Raw genomic sequence first — 12,962 nt, forward strand, 5'->3', positions numbered from 1 at the left:
TGAGACTGGTCGGCTATTAGGTAGGGATACCTAGGCTGGCAGGTAAAAGGGAAAGCAAGACACTCGATTATCTTAGGAGAAGAACAAAGAAGAAAAAACCAAAACTACTTAAGGAAGAGTTAAAAGAGTTTCCCAGTGGAGGAGTATTTTTGAGATTAAATATTTCTCTCTGTGAGTTGACATTTAAAATGTGTGACTTAAGAGAGATAAGAAGAAAATTGTGAGAAACATAACCTTAAATATTTTGGATCACATTTTCGTGAATTATGTAGCATTTGGCACAACTTTTAGGAAACAGAAACACTCTGCGGTAATGATGAGTATTTGTACACACTCTCTGTGAACATATATGTACACTCACACAGTTATATTTGTGGAATAATGTATGGATATATAGAATGGATATATAGAATATGTCTATGTAAAATTGTTTTATATGTAACATTTCCATCCCTGGGTTAACTATTGGCTCTTTAGAACCTGTTTTTATGGATGCTTCTGTGCTGAACGTATGGAACACAGTTGTTGGCGAGCACAAATGTTGTTTTAATTCTTCGTGGGCAGTCAAATGTCCTTTGAGAAGTCACCCTAGACCCATCCGTAGAAATGGCATGTTGAAGACTGGACGGAACAAAGCAGCAAAAGAAATAAAATGAAACCATGTTATCATTGGCTACCCTTTAAACATACGAAAAACTCTCTGAAGAGATAATCTACAGTAGGGAACAGCGCTGTGCTGGCACAGGGCATACAGGATGACCTAATGGGTCTTTTCCATCTCTAATTCCTGTGATACTGCAGATCTAAGAGATGGAGCCAGTAATTGCTTACAACATAACAGATTCCTCACTCTCTCTCCTTTTTTTTTTCCCTCCCTTCCCTAGAGTTCAGCAGAGAATCTCTTAAAATAAACAAAAACTGTGAGAAACTAAGAGAAGTCAGGGACTGGCCCACTTTTCAGAGGCAGAATGTGGAAAGTATGAAACGCTGATTTGACTCTGAAGGCTGGAAGGCAGAGGGCCTGAGCCGTTTATACTACACGCAGTAGTTTAAAAAGGAAAAAAAAAAAAAAAAAAACTTGAAAAAATGGGTGTAACCCTGGGCTTTGATACAACTGGCCTTTCAGCCCCCACTTGAGATTTGCACATCCCCAAGGGAAGCTGTGGTTTGGAATAAGATCGTGCATTTAATTTCACTCAGGGAACTTATTGGACTTGGCACCAAAAGAAAGAATTTGCAGTATATTTTTTGTCATGATTAGTGGCCCCCCTCACCACAACATTTGATTATTTTGGAAAGGGAAAAGTTAAATCCTTGTAAAGTTGTGATTTACAATTTTCGAGCATCCAGGTAGGGAGCATGACTTCTGCCAGCTTGATCATGGGATCCACATTTTATTCTAGCTCATTGATGTGAGAAAACAAAACAGTTCTGTGGGGGAAAATAGACTTGGAAATATATCCCTTGATTATCCTGGGAGATTTTCTCTCCACACTACATCTTCTCTCAGTCACATTGATTTTGGTATCCGCTGGAACTTGCAGCAAGAAACTAGCACGCGGCTGGTTTACTTTTCATTTCTAATCTCTAGTGTCTGTTTGGTTTTTTTTGTTGGTTTTTTTTTGTTTTTATCATTTGATTTCTTTGCCCTCACGTTTATGTAAATCTTGAGGCAAAGGAGTTAAAAAGAGGTTCTTATTTTATACCTGAAATGAACTTTCACTGGACATTTTTTTCTCAAGCTTTGTAATTAAGATTGGAGATCTTGTGGGTATTTTAATACGTACTAAAATATGTCCAAATAGCCCAAGGCAAAGGGAATGACCAACTGTGTAGCTGATGAATATTTTCCTGGTAGATGTACAACAACTTTCCCCACAACCGTGATGCTTTATCCTTTGACATTAAGAATGCTGTTTGCAGAAGCAACATTCCTTTGAACACGCAGCTTTCTGAAATGGTGTCCCGCCGCAAGGACTCAAGTAGGGTAAGTCTGAGCATCAATGCTGAGTAACAGCCAGGCTAATTAGCTTCTGCTCTGTTGTCCAACGCTGAAATACAGCTGGTCGGGTCTTGAAATAAATCTTGAAGTAGAATTCATAATAATAAATTTCACCTCTTGTACTACTTTTGAATTTTGGGGTCTATTTCTGGTTGAATTTGTGCTTGTTGGAAAACCGTCCCTAAGGTTTATTAGGCAGGGAGTTTTCCCCATGCTTACTAAGTCAGAGCAATTTGCTGAATAATGCCAATGTAATGATGTTAGTGGTATTGTTGGCAGAGGGAAAGCTATTTCTCTCATTCTGGACTTGGACAGGAGATGAAGATAAATACAGGAATCCCATTGGCATTTGGGAAGTGCTACACTTGTCCCAGATTGAGTATGGCGGTTAAGGGAATGGATGAGTAAGGACAAAGAGCCTGGCTTCTGTCCCCAGCTGGCTGTGTGCCCTGGGGCACAGTTTCTCTTCTCTAAGCCTCAGGTTTTTTGTCTGTACAATGGAGTCAGTGAAACTACTTAGTTTGGTTGTTGATAGGATGGAAGGATGTAGTATAAATATATCATTAATGGTGTATAATTGATGCCATTAATGATGTAAAATGGCACATCGTAAGAATTCAACAAGTGTTCGCTATTATGACTATTTGATATGACCTCACGAGGAGGCTGTTTCCCAGTTGTGTACTGTGTTACGTTCGGATTCAACTTTTCTATAAAAGTAAGATACAAGATCTGCTTTCTCTTTCCACACTCACTGATCTAATGACAGTGAGTCCATAACAGTTTTTTTTTTATTTGACCCCCATCTTTGCAAAACTATTGTGGCATTTGAATCAAGACAATTCATTCTATATCAATGAGGCATCTTTCAATGGAAAGTGACAGAAAACTGACTCTGAACTTTCTTCTGCAAATCTCAAGCTAATACTAACTACTGTATATAAAATAGATAAAGAAGTTTATACTGCATAACACAGGGAACTATATTCAATATCTTGTAGTAACCTATAATGAAAAAGAATATGAAAAGTAATATATGTATGTATATATATGACTGAAACATTGTGCTGTACACCAGAAATTGACACAACATTGTAAACTGACTATGCTTCAGTAAGAAAAGAACTTTATTCTGTAATTTCTAATGTTTCTAGGAATTCTGACCTTCTTTTTCCCTCTTCTCTCCTCTTTCTGCCCTTTCCCCGTCCCCCCACACACGTTTTACTCTCTCCCACCCCTCTCCAGGATTTACTCTCTTCTGTGGTGGATTCATTTTAGGCAAGCGCTTTCCACATGATGGCAAATGCCCTCCAGCACTGGAGATCTTACAGCTAGCAATCCTAGAAGATATATATCAAAATGAAATGGCACAGAGATACTTCCCATAGTGAAGGCTGGATTTTTCCCCAAATAGCAATAATAGGTGTATATTCATAAATTACTACTGTGGCCTTTTTTTCCTCTCCATATGCTCTTTATATATGGACAATTTTGTAACGTCCTTGCCTAAAATACTGCAACCCTCCTGTATACTACAAACATGTTTACCCCTTCCAAAAGAGATACAAACTCAAATCTCATTCTTTTACTGCATCCCAGGTCCAAGTTCAGAATCCTTGAAGGATGTGTATTGGCTTTGAGTCTGATAAAGATACATTTCATGGTTCACTCACTGAATGCTGGATGGCATTTTCAATTACTTCCTCCATGGACAATGGAAGAGGATAAAGGGGATAAATTCAGTAAGGCTACCTTTAGAAAAGAGGAGGGGAAACGACTTCCAGTGGTCAAGAGTCATTGGCATCTACCATATTCTGTTGGGCTAGAATAGCAGGATCTCTTCTTTCTGCTGGTAGAGAGGATCCCATGGTCCCCGGCCTGGCTGCTCTGAGATCTGCTCTGAGAGATGCCCCTTGTCCATTGTCTACCGTAGCCTCACCCGAGACAGCAAAGGTTCTCCTGCTGTGACAAAGTGTTAGCAGTTCATGGCATCCTCACGTGGTATCAGTGCCCTGGGGACTAATTTGGGAATGGGCCGGTCCCCCAGACCTTTATTTGCCAGACTTTGAGTTTCTTTGATAAACACCTTTAAAACCTCAGGAGGCAATTTGTTTGTGTGTTTTAGTTTTTGAAGAGTTTCATGTATTTTCAATTCTAAGGTACACATTTTTTTCACTTTTTAATATTTCTGAAATTGGGAAGTATGTTGCAATCAGTGGTAGGTGAGATTAGATAAAATAAGGGAGTTCCTAAAACCAGTGAGTGCCTGGAGTCAAGGGCTGGATTCTAGACTGTGTTCTGGGAGTTTCTTCTTTCAGTAAGATTCTTAATGCATTACCCACACCTCCCCTGCTGACTATACTGCTAACAGATACACTAAAGAAGGCAAAAATTTCGACAAAATTCACTGGTTAGAGTGGTAGAATAAGGAGGGACATAAAGGACAAAGTCAAACATATTAACACACCCATTTATTATCTTTATGATTTTTAAAACTTGACTATTTACTGATGTTCAGTGATGCCATTTACATTAGTATCAGCCTCATCTGGGATACTGACTTCATTCTCCTCCAAAACATCTCTTGATACCACTTGTATAGACACAGTCAAGGTTAAACTTGACTCACATGGTTATGATCAAATCTGACATTTAAACTTTTTTCTATGTGCTAGTGAATTCACCAGAGCTGTCTCTATTCATAATTTGTTCTGCTGAAGTATTGTCATTTGCATTTTTTAAAAAAAATTAACATCAACACAATCTGCATGGTCCTTTGCAGATTAAGTCGATTGTCAGACAACTATTGGGTTTAGTACATTTCCAAGGAGCCGAGCTTAGCCTTGTTTATGACGTAGGTGATTTATCAGTTTTCTCTCTGTCCAGCCCTCTCAGCCCTCTGCGTCCATTTATTGTGCTCACTTCCTTTTCAGTCTGCACTTGAGTAACTCAGACCTTCCTGTTCCTTAAAACACACCTCTATCAAAACCTCCATCAAGAAACAGGTCTGGTATTAATTAGTTTTCCTTTGGTCTGACTTCAAGTCAGTCCTAGTTGTGCTTTCCTTTTATACTGAAACAGTGAGGGTATATCTCACTGAGCAGGCTGGAAAGTGGACTTCTCCCATTCTCCCTTAAATACAGCTAGTGAAAATACTGCCCACACTGATTAGAAATAAAACTGAGTTGAGAGGATGGGTTAGATCAAGGTCTAGAACCAAGTTTGCCAAACTTAATAAAATTATCTGGAGCACTAAAAAAAAAAAAAAAAAAAAGTTTCCTGGGCCTTGTTCCAGACTCATTGGGTCAGACTCTCTGGAACAAGGTCTTGAGAATCATTTTAATGAACTCCCCAGGCAATTCTTGTGTCCAGACAAGTTGGTCTAAAATAAGCCAATAATGGGAGAGGGTATAAACATAAGAGAGCACAGTGGAGGCCACAAGAAACTACGTGACGTGCAAAAGATTAAAACTGATGAATCTTCTTCAAGCATGTTTTGTTTTAATTGAAGTATAGTGGATTTACCATGTTGTGTTAATTTCTGGTGTACAGCATAGTGACTCAGTTACACATATATATACACACTCCCTTTCATATTCTTTTTCAAGTATGTTTATAGTTGGTAAAATCATTGAGTTTTTTTGTTCATCTTAGAATTCATTTTTCGTATATTGCAAATTTTAATATATTTAAAAGGTAGAAGGTTTTATGCATTTGGAAACCAGAGAGAGCAAATAAGACTAAATCCCATGAGATATGAATGTGAGGACTCTGTGGAAGTGGGACATACTGCTGCTTCACATCCATACACAATCCCTTGGTCTAGTCTCGTTTATCTCCTACTGAGTACTTTTACTCCTAATTTAGCTTTTTTTTCCACTTCCATTCCTTCATATCATATACTTTAATCTTTTAAAAAATATTTATTTATTTATTTATTTGTAATTTTCTCCAACTTTATTGAGGACTAACTGGCACATACAATTCTATATATATTAAGTGTATGATGTGATGATTTGGTCCACACTGTGGAATGATTACCAAGATCGAGATAATTAACCCATCCAAACACATCCGTCCCCTCACACAGTTACTCTTTGTGTGTGCACATAATGAGAATGCTTAAATCTACTCGTGGCAACTGTTACGTATACAATACTATATTATTAACTATAGCCACCATACTGTTTATTAGACTCTCAGAACTTATTCTTCTTATAACTGAAAGTTGTGCACTTTGACCTACATCTCCCCCTTTTCCCTGCCCCACCCCAGCCCCTGGCAACCACCATTCGGAGAGCATTATTCTAAATGAAATAAGCCAGACAGAGAGAGACAAATATTGTATGTTATCACTTATGTGTGGAATATAAAAAGAAGCCAATTTCATAGAAACAGAATGGTGTAGGTACTTTAGTCTTTCTAATATGAGATGATCTCGCATGCATTTTTATTTCTTTAGTGAACTGTAAATTTATAGGTAAAAATGATGAATACCATGCTATACATCATCTTTTATAACTTTGTACTATTTAGTATTTTATACGTATATCAACTTTGTATATCCTGTACAATTAGAAGTATCTTGGTATCAACTTCTAAATTAAATTGCCATCTACATAGGTGATATTGAAATGGTTAAAATGTATTCCTTTACATAATTTAAATAGTGCTATGTTGCAAATATCTTGGCAGACGGATAAGACTAGGATAACCTAAGGTTTTGACAAGAGACACATTCTGAAGTATGATGGTCCCTTATTTAATTAGACCTTTTTATAAGAAGTATGCAAACCACTAGTGAGTCATTGAACATTTCTAATGTTGATTGTTATTTAATTCATGTCTTTTAGATGGGCTGTAAACCAGCTTAGGTACATAAATTCTCTATTCCATTTAGTCTCTGCTTTATAAATCTGTGGCCAGTTACTAGTGGCATTTCTGTTAGCCTGAAAAAAACAGACCAAACTGCTCCAGGTCTGAGATCATCAGTCCTGTGTCTTTCTAGATCTTTTCATGTAAGAATTTGTGAATCCAGCAAAGAGAAAGAGTTAAGACTATTCTCCTAGTTGGCAGAAACTTTGTAGTTTAAAATTACATACTGACTCTGGTGTAGAGACATGAGAAATTATAGAGCAGACACTGTCCAGGACAACGTATAATTTAAAATGTACTAAAGAATGTATACCGCATGGCAAAGTAAGTGAAGTGCTTCTTCAAATATAAGTGTTTTGCATAGAAAGGCAGTAATTATCCACTCCTAGGGAAATGTTTGCATTCATTCTAAATCAATATTTACTATTCATTTCTTGTGTTCAACAAAACAGGGATTTAACTTTTTTTTAATTTTAATAAAGCACTAAGACTACAATAATTCTACAGTGTAATTGTCTTGATATGAAATATTGCTAAATGGTGTTGCTATTTTGAGAAAGAGCAGTGTGAAATGGAAGGGCACCCCTATTTGTGAGATGTTACCTTGGGAACATTCAATTCATACTCAGCCAAGCAGGGCGACTCACCAGTTTTCAAAGATAACTTAAGCTGTTTCCTTGGTAAGGCCCTTAACTAGGATCATTCAGATGAGTCCTTGCTTCTATATTTTTTTTCTCTTTTTCCTAGTACATACTTCCTGATAATGATTCTGTTTCAACTCAACTATTGCCTTTGGGGGTGTGTGGTATGTGAGTGTGTGTGCGTGAGCATGTAAAAAACTCTTCTATAAACTATTTTTTTTTTCCTGCAAGAGGAAAATAGTTCTTTCCCGCTTTCCCCTCCCAATTTCTCCTGATTACTTAGTTCAAAAGAACCTCAAGGAAAATGCTAGAGGGAAAAAAATAAGAAAATAGGACACATGAATACTGTATTCTGAGACAAGACTGAAAGTCTCTGGTATATTTTTATTTATAGAGCTTGTGATCTGATCATTCTATGACTTTTCTTTGGAAAATAACTACAGTTTTTTTTACAGAGTCTAAAAAAGAACTGGATGATATATTGATATGTTACATTACAACATGAGTACCCTTTTTCTCAGCAACAGAAACAATAATGGCTTTGCCCCTGACTTTCGGGTCAAAGCAGAGTCCTTTAGGGCTCACCATTACGTTTCCAAACGCTACATAAATGCCCAAGTTTTCTTATCTTTCTGTCTTCCATTTCTGTGTATATAGTTTAAGACCTAAGGTTTTCTATTGTTCTTTCTGGGTTTTTTTTTGTTTTTGTTATTATTTCGGGGCAAGGGGACATCTTTTTGAAAATCCTACCATTCGCATGAGGTTTTTCAGTTCTTATATTGATTAACTTATTTGATATAAAAATGTAATTAATATTATATTTTCAGATTCACAGCTTCTAGGTTGTTCCTATATTATTTAAAACAAGATTTAGAGCAGGAGGGGAATCAAAGTAAATAATATCCCTTTGTAATCTCGTTACATAGTTCATGTCACTTCCCTGCATTTAAAACATTTGTTAACAGCCATGTGGAGTGGGTCTGTCCCAAGTTCCCTCTCAGAGCCTTCCTACCATTCATAATTCATGCAAGCTTTTTGAGTGAGTTACTATTTGGTATGTACTCTGGGGACAAATAATATCATTTATGTATTGTGACTGCTAGTCTACTCTATCTTCCTTTTTATTGACAAGAAACAAGGGTGTTTGGAAACTAAATGGGGTGCAGAGATCATCCTTCTCTTCAGAGAGAGGCACCTTCTTTCTGCAGGAAACGCTATTATAAACTGTACTGTTATAAATGGTGTGTTAGTTCTCAAGATATTCCCTTCCCTATGTATGAAGTAACAAAGTATTCCTTCAGCATTCAGTGGAGAGAGCCATTGGAAAAGCAGGCGGTTAAAGATACATTCCTAAAGTCTGGAAAATCAATGGGACACTAAAAAGAGAACTGAAGTGGACCGGAAGGAACCTCTTGAGGGTCATTTAAAAACCCAGAAACTGATTATGAACAGAGCTTTTACCCAAGGAACTGGAGGGGGCCAGCAAACCCATTCTACTGCACTCCAGTTAAATGTCTAATAGTTGAGATGTTTTCTGCACAGCCCATAAAGGATAATGAGGAAGGCTTTGATAGCTTTAAAGAAAGTCGCTCTGTGGCCTCTCACAAAAACATGATCTGAGTGTAAGTGGCAAATGCTTGCAGACCCCAAAATGAAAAGGGACAATGCCAGTTAGGTAAGGCTGTTACCTTTCTAATTGCACAGGAAAGGGATCCTGATGTGAGTTTGTACCCGAGGGAAAGATAAAAGTAAGTGATGTCAGAGTGTAAAATCTAAGATCTCATTTACTTAAGCTGAAGTCTCCTGGAGACCTTGAAATTATCTATGATTTTATCTCTACATGATAATTATTTAATGTAGGTCAAGTTAAGGATTAACCTGCATTCTTAATTTTATCATATTTTTTTGGATTATGAATTGTTCCCTGTATTAGTTAGGTTAAAATATTACTATATTATTGTGTCCTATTGCAATCATTTGTAAGATTATTCTTGTATATCCCCACCCCCAACTCCAGCAAAGACAGAATTTATGAATAATTTTTAAAAATTAAAAAAGAACATTCATGTTGAAGTATTTATATTGTTTGGCGATGAAGAAAACAATTTTCATTAACTGTTCTTTTTATGGTGCCTTTGCTACTCTTAGCAAAATCTATTAAAAAGAGAAACCCTAAAATCCTCTCCCGAGGCACTGAGGACACTTGTGTTGACCTTGTACTCACTCTTTCAGAATATGAGAGAGTTACATTGAATAAGAGAATAGTTGAATACTTCTATTCATAGAAGTAATTTGCTATATGGTGGATAGACTAGTCCACCAAGAATGAAGTGATTCTTTCTGCTGGATTTTAGGCAAGAATTGATCAATCAGGCAAACAATTGATCAGATTGATTAGTTGACAGATGTTGATTGCATTCCTTCTTGCTGTGACGCCCAAACAAGTGCTGAGAGTTAGCCGAAACAGTGTACCTACAAACACAATGGAGAAAGATAAGCACTCAAAAAGATTCCCCTGAATTTATACACACTTTAACCAAAACTGAATGTGTTATAGAGGCATGTGCAATAAAGTGGACTTCCATAAGAATCAAATAACAACGCTCTTTGAATCGATGATCTGAGAAAAGAGGCAATGTAGTGTCCTGCAAAGAGTGTCCTCACCTACTGAAAGCCTACAGCTGACGTTTACATGGATGTACTGGTTATGAGTCTCTCTTGATCCTGGCACTGCAGTCCTGGAAGACTGGCTGACAGGGGGCAGGATGAGGCACTATGGCAAGGCTGGTCATCACCCACACCTGAACTTGTTTCAGCTCCAGTGGTGTTCAGTGTGGTATCAGTGACGGCTAGACGCCTCCTCTTATGACAGTTCCACTGTTTGTGTCAGCAGTTCTCAAGCTCTTTGGTCTCAATGACCCTGTTACACTAAGAAATTATTGAGGACACTCAATAATAGGGAGTTATATATGTATATCAATGTTTACCCAAATAGAAATGTAATCTGACATTTAAAAATCTGTATGTATTCATTTATTTTTAAAAACAATAATAAATCTACCACATAAACATAAACATGTTTTTCATAAAAAGTAACTATATTTTCCAAAACAGAAAGTGTTTGGTGAGAAGAGTGGCCCTGTTTTATGTTTCAGCAAATCTCTTTAATGTCTGGTTTCTCCTATTCGCTTCTTCATTCAATTGGTTGTCATATCAAATATTATATAGCCTTTGGAAAAATCTACTATATACTCATGAGAGAGAGTGAAAAAGGCAAAAAAATCATTATGCAAATAGTTTTGATTCTGCAGAATCCTTGAAAGGGTCTTAGGAACCTTCATGTATCCTCATGTATCACAATGCTGGTCTATAAATGTTGAAGCCATATGTCTGTCTGCATACCCATGTGAGTCGTGGAACACCTGGCACATGCTAGGTACTCAATACAATTTCTCTTCCAATTATTCTTCTCCAGCTCAGAGTAAATCTTCTAGATTTACGCCTTAGAGGGGAGATCTCTTCAGATCTTAATGATATTGATATTTTATGTATACCTGAGTGACCAAGGAGAACATTCTCTCACCCTAGATCTCTTCCCAAGACCATATTTCTTCATCTTTGAAGAATGTTAAGAAAAAAAAAAAGGTTAAGAAAATGGGAATGGGAAAAAATAGGTTCTTAGGATCCTTATAAGGAACAGAATTCTGTACCGGGGACTCTGGATTTCTGTAGTCCTTAAGTAGCTAATCCTAATAGATTCTAAAATATTTTCAGAAATATATTAATTTCAAAGCAAATAGGGTATGGATAGTGTGTTGTGTAGTATGGCTGAGGTATGACTGGAGGACACATCTAGAACATGTTTTTCATTATCTGGTAATAGATGATAGAGCATGGCTTATAAACATAAGTACTATATTTTCCAGATAGATACAACTATCTGAAAATATATCCAAAGTATTTAAAGCCTGGAAAAAGAGCAAAAGTATTTTTACAGTTTGATATTGGGTTTTTGATATGCAAGTGTTAAGATTCATTTGTTTAGTTGATGCTTGCCAATCATCTTCTGTGTATACGGATAAAGCAACGTAGAAAGAGATATGATTTCTACCTTGTAATGCCCCGCAGTCTAGTGAAATCTACCCGTAAAACATGGCAATTAATGATGCAGAGTAATGCATGTTTGGATGTGGGACAACACAAGATGTTTTAAGAACTCATGAAAGGGACATCTAGTCTTTTAGGGAGAGTGGGGCTTCAGAGGGAAAGAGGAATTACCTAAACAATGAGTGGAACTGGCCAGGTTGGAATTCATACAGAACTGGGAAGTTATGCCGATTAGAAGGAGAGTTGAGAGAGAGCACCATCAATCCATTTGTAGACGTGAGGGAATTTCAGCAGCTAGAGTAAGAAGTTTGTAGGACAACGAGTGAGGGGTTAGAAATGTAACAAGCAGAGGCGAGGGATTTGAAAAGAGGTAACATTTAATTTTGAGATTATTATGGAGTCTTCAAAGGGTTTTAACTAAAATATAGCCACAAATAGGCTTGAATTTTGTTAAGTTCCCTCTGACAGCAAATTGGACACAAAAGCCAAGAAGACTGGTGTTGTGTTGATTCTACAGAAAAGAATGGAGGCGTATATAGATAAGCAGCAGCAAAAGTGATGACAGACAGTGGACAAATTCTAGAGATATTGAGAAAGTTGAATGAACAGGCTTTAATGATTGATGCAGAGTGGGGATGGAGTGAAGAGGAAAAGTCAGTGTAATGCTCAGGTTCCTGGCATAAGCAGTGAAATATTTTCATTGAAATAGAGAGCCCAGTAGGAGAAAGACTTGAGTCCAGATGTCCAGGAAAGATGATCAATTCACTGTTTTTGAGATAATCCAAATGGAGATGTTGAATAATACATGGTATCTGTGTACTCCACAAGACTGTGACATCCATTAAGTCAAAGTTTTATGGAATTACAGAGTTCACGAGATTATGGAATCCACTAGACTAATCACTATTAAATGGAAAACTATATCACTTTGTTTCTCCATTGCCTATCATCTATCTGCCTCATAGTAGAAGTTCACTAAATACTTACAACATAAATGAAAAAAAATGGCATGAAAAAAGAAATATGTATGTCGGAGGAGAACTTTGGAATGACTAGACAGATTTAGAAGTCATTAACATGGGTAATGGTTGAAGTCAAGGAGGTCATTAAAATAACCCATGGAGGTAATGTAGAGTGAAATAAGAAAGGACATTGAAAAGTATCTGGAAGAATTGCAACACAGAAGGAATAGACAGTGGAAAATGAACTTGCAAAAGCTATACAGAAGATGAGCCAAAGAATTGGAAATTATATCACTTAGCATTTGGCTTATAAGCAACAGAGGCTAACTTTCTACTTTAAGAAAAATTTAAATTTACTGGAGAATATCTGGAGGT

The 12,962-nt window shown here is 36.9% G+C and overlaps 1 long non-coding RNA gene across 1 annotated transcript in view; it reads left to right on the forward strand.

The window, feature by feature from the left end:
* Positions 1-669: 669 nt before the first annotated feature.
* The window catches only part of LOC105083375 (uncharacterized), a 231,078-nt gene continuing 218,785 nt past the window's right edge, over positions 670-12,962 (forward strand). Inside the window, exon 1 of the long non-coding RNA XR_006721152.2 lies at positions 670-1,987. This is a non-coding gene — a long non-coding RNA (uncharacterized LOC105083375). The remainder of the gene's footprint in view (positions 1,988-12,962) is intronic.

The sequence above is a fragment of the Camelus bactrianus genome, chromosome 5, assembly GCF_048773025.1.
Source record: "Camelus bactrianus isolate YW-2024 breed Bactrian camel chromosome 5, ASM4877302v1, whole genome shotgun sequence".
Lineage (NCBI taxonomy): Eukaryota > Metazoa > Chordata > Mammalia > Artiodactyla > Camelidae > Camelus > Camelus bactrianus.